Source organism: Cervus canadensis, chromosome 4 (genome assembly GCF_019320065.1).
Source record: "Cervus canadensis isolate Bull #8, Minnesota chromosome 4, ASM1932006v1, whole genome shotgun sequence".
NCBI classification, from domain to species: domain Eukaryota; kingdom Metazoa; phylum Chordata; class Mammalia; order Artiodactyla; family Cervidae; genus Cervus; species Cervus canadensis.
The window spans coordinates 7,530,375-7,545,442 of NC_057389.1; positions in this window are offsets into that span (position 1 = coordinate 7,530,375).

Below are 15,068 nucleotides of genomic sequence, written 5' to 3' on the forward strand. Positions count from 1 at the left end.
TCCATGGCTGGCATCCAAGCTTCAAAGAGAAAAAGGTTCATTTTGAAGGGTAGGTTTGAGGCTACTATAGATGTTTTGAATAAAAGGTCTCAGGCTTTGCTCAGAACAGTAGAGCTTATTAATTAATTTAATCCAATTAATTTAGATCGAGTCTATGGAAATAGAGCAAAAGATTTTTGTATCTGTCTTTAAATGCAGGACTATGTCCTTAACACACAAATTAAATAAACGCAAGTGAAGCTTAGACGTGTGCATGGGACATGAAGGCATGCATTTGGATTAAATTCAGCTTATTAAATGTAGTCTCTCCTTTAATCTCCTTTCTTTTTTCCGGTTGTTTATGTCTTCTCTTTCTTCCTCCTTCCTAAATATGAAAAGTTACTGCAAAGCAAAAACAGAGGTGAAAAAAGGGAGGCAGAAAGAAAGATAAGGAAGAAATAAGGTAATAATAATAGCTTAAAAACTCTATTACTGCTGGGGGAACTGATGAACTGCTGCTTCAAGTTCCAGGCCTCCATCATAGCATCGACTCAGATGTTCTGCCTTATACTGGCAGCCACAGAGAACATGAAGTCAGCTGGAGGTTATATAGGAAGCATGAAAAAGACACCTCCTTCCCACTGTGTGTTTTCTCTGTCTCTCTCATTGTCTAAAAGTGTCACCAGGCTGGAAACAACCCCAGGAGAAACAGCTATTCTTACAGCCCCAACCCATCCATTCATCGTTTTCACTATTGGCGTTTCCTCCCCAGAATACTTAGATTGGCTCAAGTCCTGATTCTCAAAGGTCAATGAGCATGACTTCTTTGGATGGATGATTAAAATACAGAGTCTTAGGTCCCCATCCACACTGATCCAAGTATGTGTCAGTGAGTCAAAGCCAAGGATGGAGCATTTGTAACAAGTTCTAGGAAATGGGCGTGGTGACCTGTAAAAAACCGTGTGAGCTGTTCGGATCAAGAATGGGACTGCTGCATTTTAGATTTTGGTGTGGCTAGATTTACATCCAGAAGGTGTCAAATCTTGATTGCTTCAGCAGCAAGAGGGAAGGGAATATTATTGCATTTTCTCTGTGTAAAATCTTATGTGATAATAATTGCAACTCAGCAAAAGCTAAGACTAGAACCAATTAAAAACTATAAATCACTTAATAAAAATTGAATAAATCACTGCTTAGTCCAAGCTAAACCATAACCCCTTGCATGTATACATGTGTGTGTGTGTGTGTGTGTGTGTGGTGGGGCTGCTATATATATACATCAAGCCAAGTGAAATAATGAACAAAGCAGAATTTTGCTTATCAAACCATTTCTCTTCCAAAGAACACACAACAGAATATTCATATATATTTTTAACAAGCACCACAGATAATCAAATACAAGTTAAAACTGGGTGTCCTAAATGGTATTCCACAGAACACTAATCCAAAAAAAAAAAATCCAATGATTAAAACTCCTGTGTTCAAATTAGTGGGAAGTGTGTCATTCCATACCCCCATGCACACTGGTATATTTGAGACCAACAAATGTTTTAATATATATTTCCTAATCATTTTTAGCCCATTTTAAGTATAACAAGAGAATATTAATTTGGGGAAAAAATTAAGTCATGTTTTCCTAACTTATTCTGATGATTCCAAATTTTGAAACTTTGGTTTAAAAATTATTTTTTTAAGATCAGACACATTTCTTTGTGACACTGAAATTTACAAATTAATAGAGCATGTACTGATGAAATGACATAAGCAGATGTATCACATATAAAATATCATATGATAGAAAAAGAGAATAGTTCTGAGATGGCTATCACATTAATATGCAAAGAAAAACTAATATTAAGTGTTCAAATTATTACATAAACTAAATGGCAAAGAAGGCTTAAGGAGGTGTGTTTTCCCTCTTGCATTCGCTAGCTATGCAATTCATTATAGAAAACCAGAACAGGAAACTATATCAAGGTCCTTAAAAATAACACGTACTATATCTAGGTTCTTTAGGCAACAAGCTCACCATTGCTGCAATGCACTCTAGCGTATTTGGTCCACACATTCCTTCATGTCGATGATAATGCCCAATATAATGCATGTCCTCCTCCTTGGCCACACATGTCTTTCCTTGTGTGTGGTTCACATGTTTGTGTACATGTGTGCACACATGTGTCTGTGTGTGTGTTTACTCTCCTCCGATCCCTAACACTGAAAGACAGCATCGTCTGTAAAATCCAAATCCCTGCAAATTGGATTCTCCTTGCCAACACTGTTTCCCACATCAAAATATCTCCTGCCTCTTTACTCTCTACTTGAATCCTACTAATCCTGCAAAGACGTGATCAATCCTATTCTATTCTACGAAGCTTTCCTCAAGAATTCTACGTTGATGTCTGACCTCCCTCCAATTTCGCTAGCCACATGTGTCTTTGATTGTATTGAAAGTGTTATAACTATTTGTTTTAATGTGGGTGGGCCTACAGTTCACAATGAATAAAAATAATTATTCATTTTTAAGACATAATATTAAATAGTTCCTTTAATGCATTTAACATTTACTCTGTTTCACAAAATATATTTGCTTTATGGCCGTCTTTCACCACTTATAATTCAGCACTAAATATTGAGAGAATGCAAATGAAAGTGAAATATGCTGAGTGTAATAAACCCACAAGTAGTTTATTTAGTATGGTGGTGGTGGATTAGTCACCAAGTTGTGTCCGACTCTTGCAACCTCATGGACTGCACCAGGCTCCTCTGTCCATGGGATTCTCCAGGCAAGAATACCGGAATGTGTTGCCATTTCTTTCTCCAGGGGATCTTCCTAACCCAGGACTTGAACCCAAGTCTCCTGCATTGCAGGCAGATTCTTTACCGACTGAGCTACGAGGGAAGCCCTTATTTAGTATGTTAATCACTCAGACATGTCCAACTCTTTGCAACACCATGGACTGTAGCCCACCAGGCTCCTGCGTCCATGGGATTCTCCAGGCAAGTATACTGGAGTGGGTTGCCATTCCCTTCTCTATTATTTAGCATAGCCTGGTGTTTAAGAACACACATTCTGAATTCAGACTTTCAGATACCCAATCTACATTTTTGTAGGTGTATGATCTCAGGCCAGTTATTTAACTTCTCTGTGATTTAATTTTCTCATCTCAAACATCACATGATAATGGTGTGGAGAAGAATACATGAATTAATACAGGTAAAATGCTTTATAAAGCAACTAGCATATATTATGGACTTAATTAAGATTAGTTCTTATTGCAAGTTGGATTTCTGAGAAAATGGATTCTATGGAAGTTGAGCTGTGAGATGGTTTCAGCCACGGCCTCAACTAGGTCCACTAGCTTCAGGGAGCTCTGAAGCGGCGAGGGCCTCCAGGGTGGCCCTGTGCTGCAACAGGGGACCGTGCCTTTACACTCTCACATCGACTAGTTAATAAACTCAGGCTCCTCGGGGAAGGGATCACGACCCTACGTTAGGCATCTCTTTCTTGCCTAGGATAAAATGCTACGGGGTGGTGATCGAGGAGAATTTTCAAGAACTGGATAAAGAAGTCCTTCAGCTCTCAAAAGGAATCTGGTGGGAGGTGAGAGGTGGAGGACGTACCACAAGTGTTCCCCTCCTGTCGCTATTGCAGGTGCTGTTTAACGGGCTTCCTAGGTGTACATCCCATTAGAGGCAACGATGAACAGTAAGAACACAACAGTTCCAATTTTCCTTCCCCGTTTTTATACCCCTTCCATTTAGTACTGATCTTCTTGGTCTGTTCCTTCTACAAATGTTACAGGTGTGTGAGAAATCAGAATATTTTACTCTGGAGTATAGTTTCAGCATATTTACCCAGCAGGAGGCTTTTGTTTCAGGTATCATTTAGAATCACTTCCCAGTGATCGCAAAAATTATAGCCTTAGGAGCTATTTCTGAGAAATTTGTATTTTTTTTTTCATATGAAAAGATGGCCATAATTTCTATCAACGAAAGTCAACACTGTCACTGCAAACAAGGTGACCTTTTTGTGAAGTTCAGATATATCCAGTAGGCTTAATAACAACAGTTTACTAATTAACTATAACAATGGCATAATTGAAACTGCTCTATTTTATAATAGTAAGCAATTATATCATTTTTATCTTTTAAAAATCTGAAATGCCTTATAAAATATTTTAAAAGGTAGGTAACAAAAGGTTGCATCAGGATTTTATCGGTTACATTCAATATCATATAGCATATCTCATAACTTAGTATTCCAGTTGATAGGTGCTATATGAGGAATATATGCAGTATATGTATATATATACATATGTGTATAGAAATACATATGTATATACACACACACATATATACTATATTTCTACGTGTAAATTTAATAGTCAAAGCTATGGTTTTTCCAGTAGTCACGTACAGATGTGAGAGCTGGACCGTAAAGAAGGCTGAGTGCTGAAGAACTGATGCTTTCAAATTGTGATGCTGGAGGAAATTCTTGAGAGTCCCTTGGAATGCAAGGAAATCAAAACAGTCCATCCTAAAGGAAATCAACTCTGAATATTCAATGGAAGGACTGATGTTAAAGCTCAAGCTCCAATACTTTGGCCACCTGATGCAAAGAGCTGACTCACTGGAAAAGACCCTGATGCTGGGAAAGATTTAAGGCAAAGGGAGAAGAGGGCAGCAGAGGATGAAATGTTTAGATAGCATCACCAACTCAATGGGTATGGAGCTTGAGCAGATTCCGGGAGATAGTGGAGGACAGGGAAGGCTGGCGTGCTGCAGTCCGTGGGGCTGCAAAAAGTCAGACACAAGTTAGCAACTGAAAAACAGCAGCAACAACTATGTGTGCATATATATATATACACACACACACACACTTTTTTGTGGTATTTACAAGTGAAAGTTTTCCTTGCTTCTGCTTTTTTAAATTACACCTGATCCTTATTGCTGCTTCAAGCAATCTTATTCACACATACATGTATACACATCTATAGAGACATGCATGCAGATATTTGCATACCAAACTTTAATTTTGTTTAGTATTTCAAAATTTCTTCATTATTACAATGAAGTAAATGAGTGGATCAGGCCAGTTATTTTCCATTTGTACATACAGACACAACTTTATATACATGACAAATGCAACTGAAACCATTTTCTGAAAAGTCTAGTTCCCTCCATCTTCCCCCTCCAAGAAAAAAATAAAAGGTGGTAGAAAAGTTAAGTTTAGATAATTGAGTATGTCTTGTATAGAAATGTTGCCTTAAATGATCTTAGAACATGTTTTATAGAGAAACAAAAATCTTAGGAAAAAACCCTCATCTCTTGTCACTCCCCAGCTGGTGACCTTGAGAAAGTTATTTCTATTCAGGAATCTGTTTCTTCATCTGCAAAACAGGGACAACCTCCAGTTTACCAGTCTCCCTATGTTTGCAAGAGGCTCTATACGATGTCAGTAGAGGATATGGCACATTGTCTGCTGTAGAAATTGTAAATGACAAAGGATTGGCGCCTTCCATTTTGTGCATGTTGATGCAGAACTTAACTGCAACTTCACCCGAAGGAGTTCTGCATACTCCCTCTGCTAGAAATGATATTGACTCTCAATTATGTGGGTAAACATGTTTCATTCTTAGAATTTGTCTGTAGGAACAAGGGAAAGAAGGATAGAAGTTCTGTACCATAGGATTTGAGTTTATGTTTCTCTTTCTCATTTAAATCTTAGGCGGGGCTGAAATACTGAAGTGTAGCTAACAATGTCCATTGGATCCTGAACACAACGTATATAGATATCTGATGCACAATCATAGGCTTTATCATCAAATGTGCAATTATATAAGTAAATTAAGATAAATCTACCGATACATTTTGAAACGAATGTCATGTAACTGTGCTACTTAAATACAAGTGCCTTTTGTGTAGGAAGAGTGTTCTATAGAGTAACAGACAATTAAATCCAGCTTTCTACCTTGGTGAACTCTGCATTTCATCTCTTATGAAACCATCAAATCAAGAAACCTCTTATTCCAAACACTCAATTTGAACTCTGCAAAATTGAATATCCATTATACTTTTTCCTTTTAATTTGCATACCTCCACAATAGTCCCTTTCTTATTCAATGCATTGATTGGGGATAATGAAGTTGCCCAGTCATCATTACTTACACTTTATATTTCAAACATCTTCATGTCATATAACAGAAATAGTCAGGTATTGTTTGAATTCACTTTCCCCCCTTTCTTTGCTGGTGAACATTTTAAGTAACATTTTCTACAATCATTTTGCAGCAGGAAGCTTAATAGAGATGCTGTTTCCATAACAACAAATAGGATTTGAGCAAACACACAATGCTCAGTGGTTACTGTTCCTCACAGCAGGTAAAAGCAGTTATTCAAAATTACAAGCAGCATGACATTGAAAAAAATAAATTAGAGCAAGGGGTGCTAAGAGTTCTGTTCCTTATTTAGTAAATGTTTAACTCATAAATGCTTGGGAGGACAGCTGTAGGATACTCTATGCAATATTTCCCCCCTCGTATCATGACCTGAAATGAAGAGTAGGTACAATCATTTTTCAGATGTGAAGAGTTTTGTGAGTCAAAGAGGCTCCAACAATGACAAGGTAGAATACTTTCTAAACAGGTTAACTGCTTATAGTAGATAATAATGTATGCACAGCTTCTAATTCTTATAGTTAGAAGTATTTGTTCTTTTCTAAAATTATCCTTTATTTAAAATAAAATATGCATCCATTAATATTAAACTGAAAATTTTCCAAGATATTACAGAATAAGGTAAGAAACATAATCTGACCTGAAACACTGCAATGTCTTCAGGGGTTACTTTAAAAGCCTTTTCCCACCCCGTGGTTCCATATCTTGGTTCCTGTGGTCATTCCTTTTGTGAAATGTGCCCAGTTTGAGTGTTTATAGATCTGTTGTCCTAGATAGAAAAATAGTATGAGTCTTTTCAAGTCAAAGAGTAGTAAATTAAAATAACATGCAATTAAAATGAGCAGTATAGTAATAATGATTAGAACGAGTTATTTTTTTTTTACAATATCAAATTCTCAGAATGTGGGTAGAATTCTATGTGTAGCAAATTAAGATACAACCCCATAAAGAAATATTCATGTTTATCATTACGGAGCAGTGGGGATTGTGTCCTGTGGTTAATTTTAAGAAGCCAAATCTATTTCTCATCAATATGTACAGACATCTCCGATTAGCAGATGTTTGGCAGTTCTTTCTTACTCAAATAGAGTGGCTAATAAACTAAACTCTTCCTCCTTATATTATCTAGTCACTAGTTAAAATAGATCTTCTTAGCCCGTGCTTTGTCTCCTGTTCTGCTTAGTTATGGGAATTGAAGACAGCAACTATCTACATGCCAGCGCGTGCGTGTCTGTGTGTGTACGCAGCGTCTGTTGTGTCTGACTCTTTGCGACCCTAAGGACCGCAGCCCACCAAGCTCCTCTGTCCGTGGGGTTCACCAGGGAAGAATACTGGGGTGGGTCGCCATGCTCTTCTCCAGGGATCTTCCCGACCCAAGGATCGAATCTGCATCTCTTATGTCTCTTGCCTTGGCAGGCAGGTTCTTTACCACTAGCACCACCTGGGAAGCAGTTATTATTATTATTAAATATACCAATGGTGACATTTAATTTATGAAGTGATCCACACACTTGTTCAGTCCGATATCACCTCTCTCCTCATAATTTCACTTTTTCTTTTTTTTGAGCCTTGATCATGGAGCACAGTTTAAGTTATATTACATTTTGAAGGATGGTGTTTGCTCTCTCTCTCTCTCTTCTTTACTAAACTGATTCTTCAAATGAATTGGGATCTTCACATTTTTGTATCCCTAGAGTACCCATCACACCTTGCTTACAGAAAGCATTCAACAACTTGAGAGCTTTGGATGCAGCGAGTAGAAAATGATAAGAAGCAATGATCAGAAATCAAGGGGAACAGAGAAGTGTCTCAATTCTAACCCCACTGTGGTGTGGAGAATTCACACAGTCCTGTTCCTCATTACCCACACCTCTCTACAATGCCTGTTTTTTGAATACATGCAGAATCTGTGGCTGACTTCTAACCAATAGAATATGGCAAAGGTGAAGGGATTCTGCAGATGTAATTAAATTCTCTAATATGCTGACTTGGAGCTATTCAAAAGGGAGACGATCCTGAATCAGGCTAGTTTAATCAGCTGAGTCCTTTAAAAAAGGATCCAGACCTTCTTTGAAGGAAGAGACAAAGCAGCCGAGATGTTTTCCTGCTGGGCTTAAAGAACCAAACAGCTGTATGTGAACTGCCTACGGAGAAAGCCACATCAGAGAGCTCAGTGGAAAACCTCAAGGAGCTAAGGAGCCTCAGTCCTAAAGCCCCAAGGAACTAAATCCAGCCCAAACTATGGGAGCACAAATGAAAACTCTGCTTCAGAAGGGACTGGTATCTTTATTGCAACCTTGTGAGACCCTGAGCAGAGAACCCAGCTAAGTCCAAACCTAGACTCCTAAGCCAAATAAACAGTGAGATTAAAAAAAAAAAAAAAAAGTGTGTATTGTTTTAACTGCTGACATTGTGATGCCTTTATTGTGCACAAGAGAAAACTAATATATTGTCAAAGAAGCCTAGATCATACTGCGGAGCTACCCTAGCTACACAGTCAGAATTTTATGTCATCAAGTAGACACTGGCATATTACCTTGGGTCCAGCATTTCTCCCTACCTGATTCTGCTCTTGTGTATTTGGGGGCTGCAAAGTCACTTGTTGTCAAATTAGACTGAAATGATTAATAACTATAAAGCACTTTGAAAATAAGATATTATAAATGTAAGACGGGGCTGCATGTTCACATTGCCATCAACCTCTACAATTCATTATGAACTACACTTTCAGTAAAAATAAATATATATTTCTCCTCTTCCACTTTTCCACTTGCTATCATACATTTATTCAAAACATATTTGTGAAATAGACGCAGTATGTGTAAAAATGTACTAGGTTCATGGGTAGTCAAAATGTGCTAAAGAAGACTTAAACAACACTTCTATAGTATTTAATTAAATATCATACAATATCATAAGTGGGTGTACTTATTCAAAGAATGGCTCCCAAACTGAAAATGACACTATAATCAAGAAGACCCAGAACAAATGAATCACTGTAGAGGTATGAAATCTAAGTCTTCATTCTAGTCAATTACTTTCTTGGGGGAAATGCGAACTTTGTTTCCAAATCTCTAATCTGAAAGAAACTTTTATGTAGCCTGTAGCTATGTGACCCTAAGAAATGATGCTATCAACAATAATTTTTGATAAAGCTAGTGCTTTTCTAGCAATCAGTTTAATGGAATTTGAAAATAGGTTTAAATGAAAGTTAAATATAAATCAAAGGGAAGAATTCAATCATTGTCCATTTGAATACATGGTGCTAAAATCTGCTTTTTTTTTTTTTTTTTGTAGTCAAAGATAGTTTTTATTAAGCAGCGGAACTGTGATGATTTTAGCACAATATGTTGACCTATTTCAGCTTCCCACAGTTGGATTGCTATTTCCCGTGGGTTTCTCCAGCACAACTGTGGAGGAGGTGCAGGCCTTGATGGTTGAAGATGATGGTTTGCAATCTAAAATCTGCTTTTTAAACAATGTATTGTTGTTTTGTTCAGTCACTAAGTCATGTCTGACTCTACACTCCCATGCCAGGCTTCCCTGTTCTTCAGTATCTCCTAGAGCTTGCTCAAATTCATGTCCATTGATCAGTGATGCTCTCCAATGATTTCATCCTCTGTCGCCTTCTTTTCCTCCTGCCCTCAATCTTTCCCAGCATCAATCTTTTCCAGTGGGTTGGCTCTTTGCATCAGGTGGCCAAAGTATTGGAGCTTCAGCTTCAGTTTCACTTCTTCCAATGAATATTCAGGGATGATTTCCTTTAGGATTGACTGCCTTGATCTCCTTGCTCTCCAAGTGACTGTCAAGCGTCTTCTCCAGCACCACAATTCAAAAGATTCAATTCTCCAGTGCTCAGCCTTCTTTATGGTCCAACTTTCACAACCATGCATGATTACTGGAAAAATCATAACTTTGTCTATACAGACTTTTGTTGGCAAAGAGATGTCCCTGCTTTTTAATATGCAAAGTTTGTTATAGCTTTTCTTCCAAGGACCTAACATATTATGAAGAGTCTATTTTTACTCCTTTTTAAAGTGCAGACAAGGCTATTCACACCACTTTATTCACAGATGGACTATTCACAGAATGTTGTGAGAAAGTTAGGGCACATTGCCAAAGCTCAAGTAAGTTTGTAGAATCAAAGTAAAAATGGAAATTCTAAAATTTCCATAGAAATTTCCATAGAGGTTGATCTGTTATAAAAGTTTTGATTGATCAATTCTACCATGTACTCACTAAGATGAAACACACACTTCTCAACAGTAAGGAACAGTATGGTGTACAATGGGTGTCATCACAGAAAAATTTTCCATGCCTTATTTAAGAATCAAACTGCTGTATATTCAAACAATATAACAATGTGCATATCCCTGAAAACAAGTTCAGTATGGAGGTTTCATAATTGCACCCGAGCAGATAATTAGGCAATTAGAGCTATTAAAAGTTGATAAAGCACCAAGCCTGGATGAATTATATCTCTGATTTGTAGGAGGAGAAGCAAGGGAAAATAATAAGACATCCAGTGAATCTGTCCAATAACCAAGCAAGGAAGAAAGTTATGCCCAGAGGGCAAAGGTGGGAGGTTCCACTCCTTGACTCCCATCCTCAGGATTCAAGAAAGGAGCAAGGAGAGGATTGGCTGGAGATAGGTAAATCTCACATCATTTGCACATATTATATTGAACACATTAATAAAGTGAAATTAACTCTGCAAAATATGTAATTGGATAAAAACATGAGATGAAAATAAAACAATAGGACTAATGATTTAATTTCTGAAAAGCAGCTGATGCCTTGGCTCACAGCGGACATGCATCTGAAGCAAGCTAAGAAGCATAACAAGGAAAACAGATTAAGAAGATATCATTTTAAATGTGAAATGCAACAGATTAAATTGAATTTTGCAAGAGAATAGTACAAACTAGTAATAGGGGCAAACCTGGTAGCCCTTGACTCCCTGATCTACTTGTTAAACTCATGATGATTGTATATGACTTAAAATTATTGCAGTCTCCCAAATTGACAAATGTAATTGCTTAGACTGATGAAAGAGAATATCGGGATGCTACTTTGGATTCTGTTGGAAAGCACTTAGGCGTTGACAGATGGTGCATACATTTGGAGGTTGAGAGGGTAAGAAGGTAATGAGGCTGGGGGCTGAAAACAATTACAGTATCTTAGGCCTCGAATGTAGCACAATTGTGGATCTAGAGTAGGCAAAACAACTGAGTTTAATGCATTCATAATGTCTGTCAGAAGCATGTGAAACAAAACCTGGAGGTGGAGATAGACTCTGAAAGCGTAAGTCAAATGACCGCAGAACCTCTTCTCTTTCAGTCGCTAGAAAATCCAGGCACCAAATATTTACTGATGCAAAATGAATAAAAGTGTGTCACTGGTGACTTTGTAGACATGACATTCACAAACGTCAGCACATATTGAACAAAAGGAAGTGGAGAGCACTGCCTATTGAACTCTATTTGAAGATGATTAGAGAAGATAATGAAATTGAAATAATGATACTCAAAGGTTTGGGTGCTGGAATGAAGAATACATTTAGCCTGAATATAGATGGAAGAAGTCAGCTTGAAGGACTTAAAGGAGATTTAAATAAGATTTATTGATTAATTGATACTGATGAAATGTCAAAGGGTATCGTAATCACTAAGAACAATATTTAGGGGCAATGTTTACTATGAGAGAATTATAAGGAGAACAGGGTAACATAATCTGATTTTGACTCATCACATTTTATTTGTTGGTAAGTCATTTTTAGTAAGAAAATCATTCATCTCCAAGCTCCTTGAGAATAAGAAAACATCTAATCTATATTTGCATCACCACAAGTATTTATCAAAAGGCATGTCATACACCAGGCATTATAATTAAATAAATACAATAAAACAATTTACAATGAGGATTTTTTTTTTTTACCTGAAAGAAAACTCTCCTTCAATATTATTTTTACAGAGCAAAACTACTCCAACAATTTAATAAACAGGCTTTCTTCTCTAGGATAATGTTTATATCCTTCTTTATAATTTATCTTATTTAGTTACTAATATTTCTGTATGTTGACACATTAAAATTTTCACCTTATTTTTACTGACTGATTTGTACTCATTTTTACTTCCCTGGTAGCTCAGTTGGTAAAGAATCCACCGGCAATGCAGGAGACCCCTGTTCGATTCCTGGGTCCAGAAGATCCACTGGAGAAGCAATAGACTACCCACTCCAGTATTCTTGGGCTTTCCTGGTGGCTCAGCTGGTAAAGAATCCCTGTAATGTGGGAGACCTGGGTTTGATCCCTGGGTTGGGAAGATCCACTGGAGAAGGGAAAGGCTACCCACTCCAGTATTCTGGCCTGGAGAATTCCAAGTCCATGGAGTCGCAAAGAGTCGGACACAACTGAGAAACTTTCACTTTGTACTCATTTGAATGCATTTATTCCTGGATATTTAGTTTTATTTTCCAAATTTGGCTATAATAAACAGTAACACAAAACATGTGATATATAATCTCATACATACATCTTTTTTTCCCTTGTCAACTTTTAAGAATTTTTTTTGAGATAAATTCTTAAAAATATCTCCCAACTTGACACCCTTTTCTGACCTACATTATTTCTCAACCCAGCAGCTAGTCAGAGTAATCCCATTTAAAAAAAAAAAAACAAAAAAAAACGCCAGGTTGCAGTTGTCCTCTGAACAAAACTCTCCACTCAGTCTTCATTTCACCCAGATCAAAAGCCAAGAATGTAGAGTGTCACAGATGGTCTGCCATAATCTTGGGTGAAGCATACACCCTCCTCAGACTTGTGGCCTGGAACACTTTTCCCTTTGACGTTTACACAGTTTAGATTTTTATTTCCTTCATGTCTTTTCTCAAATGCCTGCTAATTTGAGAGGCCTTAACTGGCCAGCAATATTCTGATTCAGTTCTATTTATTTTCATGTATCGCCTCCTGGCATATTTTTATTGCGTTTCTCTTGTCTACCTTTCACAAGAATATAAGCTCTTCAAGGGCCGAAAATATATCTGCTCTGTTTACTATCATATACCTGAACACAGCACAGCAGCGCATGAAGGAAAGAATGAACAAATGAATGGAATGCAAGTTGGGATCAGCTGAGCAAGGATATTGAGTCTTTTATAAAGAATTTGTATGAGAACTACACCTGTACACATTGAAGAGGCTTAAACGTTTAGATAAAAAAAAAAAATAGATAAAGAGTATGTCCATTCATTGATTTATTCAGCAACAATTTATTGAGTGTCAATATGTGTGAAGTCATGCGTTCAGCAAAAGACACACCAACATAAAAACGATGGCGCAGTTCTTACTGGGGCTTGAACTTTCATTTTCATGAAGGAGAATTCAGCTGTGGTTTCAGGAAGACTTCTGGTGGGGAGAGGATACCCTGGGGATTTTCAGGGCTGGGAGTGGGGCACCGGCGCAGAGGATTTTGTCATGGGAGTCTGGCTTAGGGCGTAGCAGCAAGTACACGGGGAAGGAGGAGGAAGAACCTCTCTTCTGCTTAACACCAGTTACTCACTGAAGGCATTTGTTGTGAGTAAACGAGCTCATTATCTTGAACAAGCTGTAATGAAGAATGTAGGGGATAATATTGATTCTCGCCCCTGACAGTTTAATTCAAGACTAGTTAGTAAAAATGTCAGGAGTTTGTGGGTCCCCTAAACTCTGGCTGTAAAAGAAGTTTTAAACAACAGACTCCTACTCTCCTGGGTTTATGTGTCATAACCTAAGGAAATGGGTGGGTCACTTCTGAGCAGCTCTGGGCAGGTGGAGGAGAAGACGATGCTCTTTGCTAGAATGACTTTCTTAGTGCCTGTGCTGACCCAGTTGAGGAACAGGACCAGCTGAGTTTGAATTATCCAAATTATCCAAACCCAAACGTCAACCTCTTGGGCTTGGGTGGGTTTCTTGATCACCCTGAATTCTGAGGTTTCTGTAATATATACCTTACAATCATCAAACACAGCCACCTATATTCCCATCCTTCTGATTTTAATAAAATGATATTCTTGCCCAACTATTCTTATTCTTTTGCCCATTTACTTACTCCTCCTCATTATGGAGTACCTGAATGAGACTTACATTTCATTTGTGAATTATATGTGTTTAATACATAAGATAATATGTGGGAGAGTCTGTCACTAACTTCATCCTCTCTACACTGGACAACTGCAACATTTGCACCAGCTCTGGGTATGTCTGTGCTAATACTCAAATTAATTTTCAGGTAAGCTGTTTTAAAGCCCAGACCTAGCAGGTAGGAAAAGCTAGTAGAGTGGTTGGTTCCGATACTAAATCTTTTCCCCAGCATTATCTTTATCAGTAAAGGTGAGGTGAATTTTTTTAAATTATCCACTTAATCCCTACTAATCCCTATGATTCACAAGTAGAAAAGACCTCATGACAAAAAGAATCAAGACCCTATTTGCTGATGGCTCCAAACTTTAAAATCAGCCATCCTAATAAACAGAATCCCCTAGTCATTCTGAACAGATATAGGAGTCTAGCTGTAAAGACTGGAGTGTCCGTAAAGAGATTCTGCACTTCTCATACATACTTCTTATCTGTACAAGTTCACATAGACAATTCCCTACTCTTCTTGTGCTTCTAATACATCCTCCACACAACATGGAGGCTAGTGTTTCAACCAATACTGTGCTGGGGCAGCAACTAAATGTCTACAAGAAGATAATGGCCATGAACTCACTCACCCAGGTTTTAGAAATGGGTCTTTGGCCCAAGTTATCAAAGTTCTAACAGGAATAGACATCTCAATGATATAGAAGCTGCATAATTGTTTTTGAGGTGACTGAAAGAGTAAAAGAAATGAGCCTCTACCCTTTGTTCCCAGTGGGAAGTACAAGAGAAGGAAG